The 12,232-nt window shown below is 46.0% G+C and overlaps 1 protein-coding gene across 5 annotated transcripts in view; it reads right to left on the bottom strand.

Moving 5' to 3' along the window:
* Nucleotides 1–4,351, bottom strand: part of Ipo5 (importin 5) — a 52,714-nt gene extending 48,363 nt beyond the window's left edge. For 3 of the 5 annotated variants that reach the window (XM_031360999.1, XM_031360994.1, XM_031360995.1), the window contains exons 1-2: nt 4,221–4,351; nt 3,838–3,917 (exon numbers count right to left, since the gene is read on the bottom strand). The gene's annotated coding sequence lies outside the window, so the exon portion shown is untranslated. Of the gene's footprint in view, nt 1–3,837; nt 3,918–4,183 lie in introns of all 5 variants that reach the window. The other 2 variants (XM_031360998.1, XM_031360996.1) reach the window with 1 other exon arrangement.
* Between the last annotated feature and the right edge of the window lie 7,881 nt (nt 4,352–12,232).

The raw sequence follows: 12,232 nt of genomic DNA, 5'->3' as shown, positions 1-12,232 counted from the left end.
CTCAGAAATCTGCCTGCCTCTGCCTCCCAAGTGCTGGGATTAAAGGCGTGTGCCACCAACGCCCGGCTCCAATTCTCTATGTAGCTGAGGATGAGCTTGAACTCGTGATCCTTCTGCCTCCACCTCCCAGGCACTGGAATTATTGGTCTGCGTCACCACGCCTGGACTTCTCTGTTGATTTCTGATTACATCTTCACCACCAGCCAGCCATGATCTTGGTTCTCACGGCTGCCCTTATCTGTGTTTTGGGAGGGTTGGACCAGTTCCCTGGGGTGTCTTCCTGCCCCCTACAGGTGAAGATTACCAAGTCAGCTAGCTTTAATATTTAGGAATCCATGAACTTTGATTCACCGAATGTAATTGTCATCTCGGCAGCTTACCACCTCCCTCCTCTAACCTAGGCCTAGTCCTGGAAGCTTCTAGCCTCTACAATCTAACCTAGGCCTAGAATGTGTTTAGCCTCGGAGACTTACTGCTGAATACACTCACCTTTTCTTATTCTATCAGAACTCTGGCTGGCTTGTTCAACTCAGTTGTTCTGGTTCAAAATCCTCTCTTAGCTAACGGATTCAATCTGGCTACCCTCTCAGTTCTATTGAATTGTTCTGCTCGGCCTCGTCCTAACTCTGTCAAACAGTCCCAGCTCCATCTCATTCTCTGGCTCATTCTGTTTTCACCTGTGTCTAGCTTGTTCTCTCTCTGCTTGTTCTCTCATTGTAGCTCTATAGCTGTCCCCTTCCTCCTCCTTTTCCTCCTCCTCCTCCTCCTCTCTCTCTCTGTACTGCTCTCTTAAGTAGCTTCCCTTTCTCTCTTTTCATGAGTTGGGCATATCCTATTTAAACCTTTCTCTGATTCATCACTTTGTCTGCCACTCCATTAGACATCCCTTTCAATGCTGTCTTCTAGGTGCTTGCTTCTACAAACTAATTTTGCATCCATTGTTTGGGTTTAAAGGTGTGTACCAAGGGTGTGGCTATTCCAGCCAGAGGGATTAAAGGTGTGTTCCAAGGCCTGAGCCACACAACTAGATACAGGTGTTTTCAGTAAATGACACAATCTTGGGCCCCACAGGGTGATCATACGTCCTGCAACACACTAACGAGTGGGAAACCCTCTGTTTGGACGGACAGGTATGAGGGACAGGGAGTCGTTTCACATAATCTTTGACAAAGCTGATTTTGATTTTTTTTTCTTACACACAAAGAGAGGTAAGATTACCCAATATAAAGGAAAAGAACTCAATTTTCTTCTAAGATGTTTTAAAACGTATTATTGTGTGTGCACATGAGCATGATGTAGGTGAGTGAGTATATGTGCCATGGCAATCATGAGGTCAACTCTATAGAATGGGTTCTCTTCATCCTTCTTTCCAGTGGAGTCCAAGGTTGTCAGTCTTGGGCAGCAAGCACCTTTACCCGCTGAGCCATCTCCCTGGCCCCAGTCTCCTTGAACTCTGAGCTCTCCTGACATCTAGTCCACGTCACCTCCTTCTTAGCAATATGGAATTTCAGCCTCACCTAAGGAATGAGATCAAAGTAGGACCAACAATACTCCACACCCTGGCCATCCCGTTCTAACTCAAGCAGTTATGTTCTTTGTTTTGTTCTTGCCTACAGTTTTGTTTGATTGCTCAGATAATGGTCTCTACCCTTCTGAAGAATGTCTACAGGGTGCAGGCAAAGGCTGTGTTTTCAAGCCCTTATGCCTCATGCACTCAGGTGGAAGGAGAACGGTGGGGCTGCAATGACAATGTGCTGGAGAGCATACGGGGAAACAGGGACAGTGAAAATGTGCTCTTAAACTTGAGTGGGTAAGCAGGAGAACTGTGTGTGTGCGCGTGTGTGTATGCACCTATGTGCATGTATATATGTGTGTCTGCGAACATGAGTGTGTGCGCATTCATGTTTGGGTGTGTATGTGCCTGTGTGCATGTGTGTACATGTTTGTGCATGTGTACACATGTGCGTGTGTGTGTGTGTGTGTGTGTGTGTGTGTGTGTGTGTGTGTGTGTATGCACATACCCCAGCATAGGTATGGAGATCAGAGGACAGCTCTGTGGGGTGGGTTATATCCTCCCACTGTTGTGAGAGCTGCAGAGATGAAGCAGAACACAGCAAGCACTTTGTGTACGGAGCCATCCCCCAGCCTTTGTAGCTTTGAAGACTCTCTCCTCTGTGATGGAGCAACTACAGGATAGGGCTTCAGGGTCAGAGACCCCTGGCTCCCATCCCACCTTCCACTACAGGATAGGGCTCCAGGGTCAGAGACCCCTGGCTCCCATCCCACCTTCAGGAGCGACCATAGGATAGGGCTCCAGGGTCAGAGACCCCTGGCTCCCATCCCACCTTCAGGAGCGACCACAGGATAGGGCTTCAGGGTCAGAGACCCCTGGCTCCCATCCCACCTTCAGCACCAACCAGCTGTGATCTTGGTTCTCACGGCTGCCCTTATCTGTGTTTTGGGAGGGTTGGACCAGTTCCCCGGGGTGTCTTCCCGCCTCCTGTAGGTGAGGATTACCAAGTCAGCTAGCCATTGTGTTGTAACAGAGTGTCCAGTGTCCGCAGAGCAGCTATTGGCTTAGGGTTCCTTATCCTGGAGCTGAGAGATCTGTGCTCCCGACATCTTCCCTAGAGTTTAAGGACCTCTTCTCTATCATCTGCTGTCATCTGTGATAACTGCTAACTGAAAGTGGCAGCTCTTTTTATCTGCCGGCTACTTGGTATTTGACTTTGTGTGTGCTCTAAATGCCAGGAAAGCCAAAGGTAGTAGATGACATGTTTGGGGAGCAAAGCATGTTCCTGAAGAGTAGTACACATAAAAAAGTGACTTGGCCACTTATATAATCCATCTATCTATCTATCTATCTATCTATCTATCTATCTATCTATCTATCATCTGTCTGTCTGTCTATTTTTGAGGTAGAGTTTCATGTAGACTGCTCTTGGAGGGAGGAGAGGCTTTTTTGAGACTATATATATATATATATATATATATATATATATATATATATATACTTTTGTATATCCTTGATTCGTTTGGGGCTCAGTGTATAGACCAGTTTGGCTTTGCACTCAGAGCAGCTCCTCCCGTGCTTCCTCAGTCTCGGGGTTCACAGGCATGAGCTGCCACTTCTGACTTTACGGCCTTTGTGCAATGCTGAGGATTAAGCTCAGGGCTTCATGCATGCTAGACTAGGGCTCTACAGACTGAGCCACGCTCCCAGCCCCACTAACTTTCCGTCTTAGGGTTTATAACCCTGTCCCAGTGGTCTCATCTCTCTGGAGGTGACACAGGGTTCCAATCCAAAGCTGTCTCTCCTGCCAGTGCAGCCCACCTCCCACACTCACACGGTGACAGAACTGTTTAGGAAGCTCCATAGAGATGGGCCTTGGCCCATCTCTGATCATTTTCTTTGCAAGGTGACACTGGCTTTACCCTGTTAGTTCTCTAAGGGGCAGAGCGGCTGAGTGAGTGGTTCATTAAGTAAACCCTGTTTTAGTCACCGAGTGACTAAGTAGGTTCTTCCACAATGAAGGCGAAGTGTTTCCCTCCCATTTACTTGCCTAGTAGTCTCTGAAAGCTGAGATGGAATATGCTCACTGCTGAAAGGACACAACCATAATGTCCAGGAGCCCAAAGTGGGGACTCCAGAGCCTTTAAACAGGTGGCCAGCAGTGTTTTTCTATGGGAATGGGGGTAAACTGTTCTAGTGGATTAGACTTAAATCAGGTGAATAGGAGGTAAAGAAGTCAAGAAATAAACATCAGAGTTATAATGGAAAACAGAAGGTCTTTCTGCCGATCAGGGGGAAGCCAGATGGATCTGGGGATAACTTACGTGGGTGATGCAAAGATCCTGGTCAGGAAAAGTGACTGTGCTCACACATGGGCCCTGGTAAGGCTTCTCCCCGGAACCGCCTGAGTGAGATAGAAAACCGTCTCTGATTGTTCTGGGTCATGAGACCAGTTGTGCTTTAAGCAGCTCTGATCACGTTCACATAGACAGTGTGGGGGGCTAAAGGCACTGCCATGGTTGTCCCTTGGTTTCTGCTGGCTAGACTTTCAGAATCCCTTCCTTTTGTCTTCCCTCCAACAGGTGTTGCATTCCAACCCCCGGGAGCAGGAGAGTGGAAGGAGGTCCCCAGATCTTAACCAGAAGTGCCTTCCCTTCCGTAAGCTCTTACGTTCTCTCTGTCCAAAGGGAGCATGAGGGCTACTTACAGTAGTCAGGGCTGTTCTCAGCCCTATGCTTGCTTCAGTCATAGGATGGCACTAACCCCACAGTTCTGACCTCACAGCTCAGAGAGGTCGCCATGGAGACACTAGATTGCAATTGTGACCTCCTTCATGAGAGTGGTGTGCCCCTGGTGGCTGTTTGAGTCTGCCCATCCCGCAGCCGCAGGGCCCTGAACTGTAGACTTGGATGTTCCAGAGCGAGCACACCTGAATCATAGAGGGAAAGGAACAAAATGCATGGAGTTAAGGGCCAGTGGGATGGGTCACCGATACGCCACCAACCTCATCTTTAAACCACACGAGTAGTCTCTTTACCTGTGGATATCAACTCTCATCACTCAGTGCCAAACAAAGCCTGTCTCACAAAAAAACACACATAAATTTATGTGGAAGCCACAGGAAATTCCATACTAAGTCAGGTTCTGACATTCGGGTTGGTAATGAAATTCTTACAGGACATATGCACGTCATCTCTGTTCTATATTTTCCTCAATACCCACTTGGCTGCCCTTACCACGTCATTACTCTGTATTAACTCTAAATTAAACAACATTGTCGGTTTTAAAACCACTTAAGGATACTTGTGCAGAATCCTTTCTGCGGTCTGTTTTTTCTTGGTAAGGAGAGACTGAAGCCCATGCCCTCTGCAAGGGCTTCTTCAGAAAGCTCCTCGGTGCCCACGCCCTGCCCCCTCCTCTTCCTTCATCTGGAGCTTATAATATTTCGGTTCCTAGGCAGGTGTCCTCAAGGATCCTACAGGGAGTTTAAAACCAGGTTTTCTGTTTTAGAGAGGTAATCTCACGTAACTAAGGCTGGCCTTGAACTCTGTAGTAGGGATGACTTGGGACTTCCAGTCTTTCAGCCTTCACCTCATAAGTCTTGGAACTATAGGTTTATGCAACCTCACCCAGATTAAAACTGGCCTTTTCATAATGTATGGAGAACGTCTTTTAGGAACAAGATTCTCAGAAGGTCCTCCTGTCTCTGTGAAGGCTTGCTTGGTTTTAACCAGTGGAGCTTGGCTGAGCCCTGATCACCCCCAGCCTACACTATGACTAACTTGAGAGGAGCATGTATCGGCGCTTTTTTCAGCAGGCACAAGAATGGGAGGGTTGTGAACAACCAGTGGGTAAAGGTAGCTTAGAATGCCAGGGTTATAGAAGCCTGTGGAGGGTGCTTTCAATTACGGACTGTTGTGCCCATCACTCACCTCATTTTAATCAGGAGCCGTGAGTATATCATACATATGTATATAAGTGTGTGTGTGTGTGTGTGTGTGTGTGTGTGCACAGAAAGGCCAGAAGTCGGCATCAGATGTCTTCTCCATCACTCTCCTCTGACCCTTTGAGACAAGGTCCATGCAGTGGTTTGAATAAGACACACCTCTAATCTCAGACATTTGAATACTTGGTCCCCTGGACTTCAGCTGTGGATAGTGTCTGGGTGGGCAGTCCCCTGGATTTCAGCTGTGGATGGTGTCTGGGTGGGCAGTCCCCTGGATTTCAGCTGTGGATGGTGTCTGGGTGGGCGGTCCCCTGGATTTCAGCTGTGGATAGATAGTGGCTCGGCCTGCTGCTGCTCATATTCTAATGCTAATGCCAGTTCCTCAAAAGGTGGCTGTCCCAGACTCTCAGACCAGCATGGTACTCAAGTGATGGCGTTTTAACTGGTCAATAAAAGGCTAGAGCCTGTGATTGGGCAGTGGAGGGGAAAGAGGGGACTGGAGGCTTGAGAGAGCGTGGAGCAAGGCACCATGGACCACAACTGGGTGACCAGGACGAACAGCAAGTAACAAGTGGCCTATAGCCAGGGAATAAGTTCATATCGTCCTAAATCTGCCCAACCTAGGCATATGGCTTACAATTAAAATATCTGGACTGTGTGTCTTTTACAACGGGCTTATTAGGATTGTAAAATCCAGCGACAGGAGGAAGTATGTCATGGCAGGGAGGATTGGCCACCTTTTCCAGTCCCTCTCTCTGCTTCCTGCTTGTGGTTCGAGATGCGTGCTCCCAGCCTGCTATTCTAGCTGGCTGTGCTCACCTCAGCCTCCTCATCATTAACTCTAGCTGCCTGGAACAGCAGGGCCAAGTAAGCACTCCCTTCCTTAAGCAACCTTGCTTCCCTAAGGTGGCCTTGCTCCAAGATCTGCCCTACTCTGCTCCACCCCATGCCTCAGGCTAGTATAGCCTTCCCTTTCTTTGCACTTAATTAGGATTCAAACTAAGGACCTATGCTTCTGAGGCAGGCACTCTGCTGGCTGCGACATCTTCTTGCTCCTACTAAGCAATTTTACCTTTTTGAATCGGCACGAGGTTTGGGGTCCGTCCAGCCATTCATATTGACTTTACAAAATTTCTTTCAGTGCTCCTATTCAGCGTGGTGGATAATACACATGAGTCCTTGTTAATAAACAGAACAACGTCCATCCTTAATCCTTAGCCTGTGTGGTCATATGGGATTCAAAGTACCACTTACTCAGCTTTGGTGGTTTGAATAAGAATGGCAGCCATAGGAGCCAGGAGTGGTGGTAGACATCTTTCATCCCAGCACTCAGGAGGCAGAGACAAACAGATCCTGAGTTCAAGGTCATCCTGGCCTACAAAGCAAGTTCCAGGACAGCTAGGGCTACACAGAGAAACCCTGCCTTGAAAAACAAAATAAAGAGAATGGCTCCAGGCAGGAGAGATGGCTCACCAGTTAAGAGCTTGGGCTATTTTTCCAGAAGTCCTGAGTTCAATTCCTAGCCACCACATGTGGCTCACAACCATCTATAATGTGACCTGATGCCCTCTTCTGGTGTGTCTGAAGACAGCTACAGTGTGCTCATATATATATAAAATACATAAGCAAATCTTTTTTTTTTTTTTTTTTTTTTTTAAATAAAAAGAATGGCTCCTTGGTCATTAGTTGGTGGAACTATTTGAGAAAGATTAGGAGGGGAGTAGGTGTGTCTCTGGGGTGGGCTTCGAAGTTTCAGAAACTCATACTCACTCTCTTTGTTTAAAACTTCTAGATGAGACATGGTTTCTCAGTGGTGGCTCTAGCACTGTGCCATGGTGTTCATGGACTAAGCTCCTGAGACTGTCAGCTGCCAATTAAATGCTTTTCCTTTATAAGTTTCACTGGTACTGGTGTCTTCTCGCATCAATAGAATGGTAACTAAGACAAGGGCCTTCAGCTGCCCCTGAAGAGCCCAGTCTTCTCAGACTTGCAGACCTCAGCCTTACGTCTACTCACTAGCACACGGCTACTCTGATCTTCTTGGACTTGAGGACCTCTGAGTTATATCTACCCACTCTTGAGCGGGTATCCACTCGCTTCCCTCCTACCATGACCAGTTTTATTTTAGGGAATGTTGAGCCTGTGGATTTAAAAAATAACTCAAAAATAGTTCTGAAATGTTCACATTTAAATGAAGTAACACAATTGCTCAATATAGAGATGAAAGGAGAAGCCATGGAGCCAAATTCTCTCTCCAAGCTGCACCCTTCCTGAGTGAGCTGCTGTGGAGAGCCTTCGTGGGGCTCTTCTTTGGGTGTATGGCTTCTTACCGCCTCATGAATTTGGTGAAGCCACTCAGTGTTGAAGGCAGACCACCACCTCATGTGATTGACATAGAGGCTGGCTCTGTTCTTTACTTAGTTTAGAATTGTATATAATTCCTGGAGACCCTCATACAAGTACTGAAAGAGTTAAATTTAAAACTTGTGTTGGCTAATGAGAAAATTGAGGGTTTGAGAAAAACACAGTGGACCAAGGTCAAATATGTCCAAATAAGCCTGGGCAAAAATAAGCAAGCTGTTAAGACATTCTGGGAACTAACAGGCCAAAAAGATATAGAAGAAGGTCAAGATGCTCTGTTGACTCAGATTAACACCAACTTTAGGAATTTTCCACTCTGTTCTGCACGTAATAGTTAATATTTGAACTAGCCAATCATGTATGGCCACACTGATTTCTTTGTTCACCCAGACCTTTTCCCTATATAAACCCCTAATTTTTGAGCCTCGTGGTCGGCTCCACTATCTCCTGCGTGAGATAGGTGTGGTGCCGAACTGGAGCGCCCTGAAATTAAAAACTACCTCTTGTAATTACATCAAGACGGTCTCTCGTGATTCCTTGGGAGCACATCCTCCCGAGATTTGAGTGGGGGTCTCCCCCAGGGGTCTTTCAGTACACCATGCTCTTATTTCCTCTTGAGACATCTCCCAGTGTAAGCTGTCCTAAACGCACCATTTAATCCTGCCCGCATTTCCCAAGTGCTGGGATTATAGGCTTGACCCTCTACACTTGGCTGGCATTTATGTATTTACTCCCAGCAGCAGTTCTAAATGCCACAGGAAATTAAACATGGCCACATCCATGGGCCTCCCCTTCTGGCTTTTGATGGTGACATGGAGAACAGAGGACCTACACGAAGTGACAGTCATCGTTTCTCACAGTCCTTTGACTCAAACATTCATGTCTCTGGGGGACAGGGACCTTTTGTAGCATTATGTCCTTGACTTCCATGTGTGAAGCTCAGCCTTGGAGGGCTGGGGAGGTGGTTCTCTTGTGCGCACAAGGAGCAGAGTTCAATCCCCAGCACCTACATGGAAGAAGAAAGAGCTGGGTGTGGTGACATGTGCTTTTTTTTTTTTTTTAAAGATTTATTTATTTATTATATGTAAGTACACTGTAGCTGTCTTCAGATGCACCAGAAGAGGGCGTCAGATCTCATTATGGGTGGTTGTGAGCCACCATGTGGTTGCTGGGATTTGAACTCTGGACCTTCAGAAGAGCAGTCAGTGCTCTTAACCCACTGAGCCATCTCGCCAGCCCTGACATGTGCTTTTATACTCCCAATACTTAAGGAACAAAGGCAGGTAGCTCTTCGAGCCTCTCTGGACCTCCTTTTTTGTGAATTTCAGTCCAATGGGAGACATTCTGTCTCAAAAAAGAAGGTGAAGAGCCCCCAAGGACACTTGGAATTGGCCTTTTTCACATGCACAGGCTTGTCCCACCCCACACATACACCCACATACCATCGAACTTCCAGTAGAGAAGCCCTTTTAAAGCATGGGTTTATTAAACCAGCAGGGACTAAGGGCTTCTATTTCATACCATTACTACTCACGTAATTCATTTAATGAAGGGCCAGATCTGAAGCATTCCAGAGATTCATAATTTAATCTGTCACCTAACTTTTCAAAAAAGACTCTTGTGGGCAAAGATCTGAACAGACAGTCCTCTAAATAATGTGTACAGTTAGCCAGTAAGTGGATGGAAGGTGCTGAGCATTAGTCATCAGGGAGATGCAAATCAAAGCCATAATGAGATGCCACTTCACACCCACCAAGATGTCCAGAGTGTGGAAAGTTAGAATCCACTTACATTGTTGGGATATGAAAAAAGAGCTGTGGCAGTATGGAAAATAATTCAGGAGTTAGTCTTAAGAAGTTAAACAGAAAGCTGGGCAGTGGCACTTGGCAAAGGCAGGTGGATTTCTGAGTTCAAGGCCAGCCTGGTCTACAGAGTGAGTTCCAGGACTGTCAGGGCTACACAGAGAAACCTTGTCTTGAAAAAACCAAAACAGAAACCAACCAACCAACCAAACAAACAAAAACCAAAACAACAACAACAAAAAAGAAGTTAAACAGAGGCCAACAAGATGGTTTCTTATGTATGTCTTATCTATATATCTGTATCTATATCTATGTCTATATTTATGAAACCATCTATATATGGTTTCACTCTAGAGTCCAGGATGGCCTCAAATTCACTGTGTGGCCCAGCCTAGCCTCAAACTTGTAGAAATCATTTTGCCTCTGCTCTCAGAGTGTTGGGATTTTAGATATGAGCCATGACACCCATCTAAAAAGTAACAGTTTCTGGTACATGCTATAATGCTGGCTTAACTTTAGAAACAATGTGTCAGGGGACAGAAGCAACCACAAAAGACAATACTGAGTCTATTTATGCAAAATAGCCAGAAAAGGCAAGTCTATAGAGAGCAGGTACATTGCAGATGTGTAGGGTTAGGGGAGGATGGGAGATGAGAACTTAGAACAAGTTTTCTTAAATAAATAGATGAACATGTAGCACAATTGCTTTTGTGATTGCACAACTATGCACATACTATGAACCATTGAATTGTGAACTTTAAATGGCTAAACTGTATGCTTTATGATTATGTCTCAAAAAAAGAAAGAAAACTTAATGGTAGAGTTCTCTTGAATGCATAAGCTTAGGTTCTGTTTCTAACATCACACACACACACACACACACACACACACACACACATACACACAAAGTAGAACAAGAGAGACATAAGAAAGTTTCTTGTCTCAAATCATAATTCTCCCAGCCCTTAAAGGGCATAGTAATTAAGTTAGCCTTTGGTGCAACTGTCACAGTGCCATTAGCCATTTTTCATGGAATCATGGCTTTGGGCTGTGTGGTGGCTTAAACAAGAACAGCCCTTACGTGCTCCTATATTTGAATAGTTGGGCCCCAGGTGTCAGGAGAGGATTAGATGTGGCCTTGTTGGGGAAGGTATGTCGCTGGGATTCGGCTTTGGGGTCTCAGAAGCTCACATCATTCTCAGCCGGTTCGCTCTCTTTCTCTGCCTCATGCTCATCGGTCAGGATGTAAGTTCTCAGCTGTGGCTCTAGCTCCACACTCGCCTGTTGCCATGCTCTCTGCCAAGGTGGTCAGGGGCTCACCCTTTGAAAACTGTAAGCTCCGTTAAATGCTTCCTTCTATAAGCTGCCCACATAGGTGCTGGGAACTGGGTCCTCTGAGCAAGTGCTACTAACTGCTGAGCCATTCTCCAGCCCCAAGGCTGTTAAGGTTTGTACATCAGTGAACACAGCCTCAGGCAGGTACTGCAGTGGATAAGATCGGGAGATGCCTCTGAGGTTGGAGAAGTCACATGATTCCTTCCTATAACATGGATATCACATAACATGCTAATCTCTAAGACATGTCCCTGTGGACTGATTAAATGGTTATTTGTAATGCAAATAATAAATTATGACAATATTGCCTCCACCATTCAAAATCAAGTATTAGATGAACATGGTAGCTCACATCTGTAATCCCAGTACTTGGGAGGTAGAGACTGGAGGTTCAATTTAAGGTCATCCTCAGCTGCATAGTCAGCCTGGGCTACATGAGACCATGCCTTCAAAGGAAGGAAGGAAGGAAGGAAGGAAGGAAGGAAGAAAGAAAGAAAGAAAGAAAGAAGAAAAGAAAGAAAGAAAGAAAGAAAGAAAGAAAGGAGAGCTGGCGAGATGGCTCAGCGGGTATGAGCACTGACTGCTCTTCCAAAGGTCCTGAGTTCGGATCCCAGCAACCACATGGTGGCTCACAACCACCCGTAATGAGATCTGACGCCCTCTTCTGGTGCATCTGAAGACAGCTATAGTGAATTACTATGGAGTAAGCAAGGGAGCGGGCCGGAGTGAGCAGGGCTGGCAGAGGTCCTGAGTTCAATTCCCACCAGCCACATACATGATAGCTCAGGGCTATCTGTACAGCCATAAATAAAATCTTTAAAAGAAAGAAAGGAAGAAAGAAAGAAAGAGAGAGAGAGAAAGAAGGAAAGACAAACACCTACAAGAACAAACCCACTAAAAATGTCCACAACCCTGTAACTTAATTTTTTTCCTAGAGTCAGTTCCCCTTGTCTTACCCCTTCAGACATAATGGATACAGCAGAATGATATTTAAAATGAAAAGTTTTAATGAAATTGACTGCATTTAGAACCACCTAGGAGACCCAGCTTTGGGCATATATGTGAGGAATAACCAGAAAGATTGAACCCAGGAGGAAATGCCAACTCGGAAAACAGAGACACATCCCTATGGGCTGGGTTCTGGACTTGATAAATAGAGAAGGGAGCACTTCTCTCTCCACTTGCAGACCACAGATGTGTTGTGAGCAGCTGCCTCATACCCTAACCCTAACCCTAACCCTAACCCTAACCCTAACCCTCACCCTCACCCTCACC

The sequence above is a fragment of the Mastomys coucha genome, unplaced genomic scaffold, assembly GCF_008632895.1.
Source record: "Mastomys coucha isolate ucsf_1 unplaced genomic scaffold, UCSF_Mcou_1 pScaffold9, whole genome shotgun sequence".
In the NCBI taxonomy this organism is placed as follows: domain Eukaryota; kingdom Metazoa; phylum Chordata; class Mammalia; order Rodentia; family Muridae; genus Mastomys; species Mastomys coucha.
This window is presented reverse-complemented; position numbering and strand designations above follow the sequence as displayed.